Source organism: Acyrthosiphon pisum, chromosome A2 (genome assembly GCF_005508785.2).
Source record: "Acyrthosiphon pisum isolate AL4f chromosome A2, pea_aphid_22Mar2018_4r6ur, whole genome shotgun sequence".
NCBI classification, from domain to species: Eukaryota; Metazoa; Arthropoda; class Insecta; order Hemiptera; family Aphididae; genus Acyrthosiphon; species Acyrthosiphon pisum.
Genome location: NC_042495.1, coordinates 41921768 through 41924175, shown reverse-complemented (window position 1 = coordinate 41924175; position 2408 = coordinate 41921768). Strand labels below are relative to the sequence as shown.

Sequence of the window (2408 nt, the reverse complement as noted above, 5' to 3'; positions counted from 1 at the left end):
AGTTGGTCCCTAAATAAGTGACGTAGCTAGGGAGATGTGTTGAGTGTTGTATTTATGCCGAAAATATATTATGTATTATATGATTCAGATTTCTAAAAAACTAGTTTGTCATATGGTTCTATTTCATATATTTTATATTAGATTCTGAGTGGAACGATGAATGCATTGATTTTACAATGATGTGTGTTTTTTTTTAATTTTTAAATTTTTTTGTGTCTGTCATCACGTTTTAGGACAGTAAAAGTGCTTGGATTTTCTTTAAAAGTATCTTTTCTGATATGAAGGTGAATTTAGTTGGTACTTTGGGGGGTCAAAAGTAAAGGAAAATTAAGGAAAAACGGGAATTTTTACGCAAAATCTGTTTTCGATAAAATCGATTTTGGTTTTTAGTGCAACTCTAAAACAAATGACCGTAGGTACATAAAATTTTGACTGAGTGTTTATATTAGCATTTTCTATACAACATAACATTTTCCAAATATTTTGACTTATTTTGAGCCATTTACGGACATTTGTAGTTTCCGTTTTTTATTTTTTTTTTCTATAAATATCAATAAAATGTTATTTGTTGGTTAAAAAAGCTTGAAAATTTAATAGAAGGTTCCTATTATACTCGTATTGTTTCAAAGGTAGATGAAAAAAATTAAAAATCCGTAGTCACAATTCTTTTTTATAAGCATCTAAAGTTCAAATATTGACAAAATACGTAAAAATGACGAAAATTTGGAAATTATTTTGAGGTAGAAATTCATGAAAAATTTTTCTTTTTAGAACTAAGATTTTAAAATGTAATACAAGATTCCTAAAAGGATAATCTACCTTTATCAAAAAAAAAATGTCTATAAGAAACTCAAATTAAATTTTTATGATCGTTTGAAATTCATATTTTTACAACATTTGGTATTCACTCGATTTCTTACGTAACGATTTTCTTATTTTGTTGTAATTAAAATAAAAATGACTGTAGATACTTGAAAATTTTACTGAATGTTCATGTTAGAATTATCTATACATGATAAAATTTTGAAAATAATTTAACTCTTTTTGAGCTTTTTACGGATATTATCAGTTTTCAACTTTTTTAGTTTTTTTTTTCTATAAATATCAATATAGTTTTACCTGTTGGGCCAAAATTGTACAAATTTAATACAAGGGATCTGACATGTTGTGACAATAGCAGTTGAAAAATATAAAAAATACATAGGCACAACTTTTTTTATAAGCATTTAAAGATCGAATTTTTACAAAATTTATCAAATTTAAATTTGAATAATTATTTTGTAGTTAAAAATTTATAAAATGTTCAAATTTTGTATCTAAGATTTGAAAATTAAAAACAAGATTCCACGTAAGTAATTAATTCTGTTACCAAAAAATCTAAAAAATACATTTACACAGTTTATTTTTATAGTCATTTTAAGTTCAATTTTTGACGAAATTACATATTAAAAACCTAGAATAATTATTTTAGTTATTTGGTTGTGATTGTATAATATTATTCTTGGGTATACTTGAAACTTCTAAGTATACTATTATATATCTATGATAGTATCACGGTTTGTTGTTAATGTATAATGCGTTATAATTACCTAATAGATATTGTGATATGATTAATTTGGAATTTATTATAGGTCAATTTTTTTTTAATACCATTGACTATATAACATTACCTATGTCTTACACCTAGATTGACATACCGTCCCCGCTTAGAATCGTTTTTCTTATACAATGATATTATATCATTGAATTCAAATTTAATACCATCCATGATACAGTGACCCACTTGTAACATACTGTACAGCAGAGTGACATCCACTTACCCACCTTTTTTTAATATGAAGGTTGATGATTTTAATAGAAAGTGTGTAAAGCCTATATGTCATATTAAAATATACCCCCACCCCAAAAAAAAAAAATACATGCCTGTATTATACAATCTCCCGCTTGCTCAAAATCTTAAACAATAAATATTATATATTGTAATATTATAGAGAATCAAATATTATTTATAATCATTAATGAATTCACACCATTTCTATTCAAGGTTTTTGTGGAATATTTAGTTTTATAGTTATGTGAGTTATGTCGTATCTATGTATAACACTTTTTTTTTAAATTTTAAGTCAAAGAATGGAGGAAATCGCAAGGATGGTAATAAGAATAATATGGTAGGTAGTTGGAGTGGGGAAATTATTCTTGAACTTGGTCTTGATAATCGAACCGTAACCAGTTTCAGTGAATCGTAGTTCAGTTGCCTTAGTGGATAGATCAGAGCTGTATCTCTTAGGCAAGAAACGTAGTGAAACGGGTAAAAAAATTCAAGTAAGTTACGCTTAAAAATTCACTTAATACTAATATAAAAACAATTTTTTTAAATAATATTTTATCTATGACATAAAAAATACAAT

At 25.5% G+C, this 2408-nt stretch overlaps 1 protein-coding gene across 1 annotated transcript in view; it reads left to right on the top strand.

The window, feature by feature from the left end:
* The first annotated feature begins 2216 nt into the window (after positions 1 to 2216).
* Positions 2217 to 2408, top strand: part of LOC100159213 (nose resistant to fluoxetine protein 6) — a 41438-nt gene continuing 41246 nt past the window's right edge. Inside the window, exon 1 of the mRNA XM_001952194.5 lies at positions 2217 to 2322. The gene's annotated coding sequence lies outside the window, so the exon portion shown is untranslated. The remainder of the gene's footprint in view (positions 2323 to 2408) is intronic.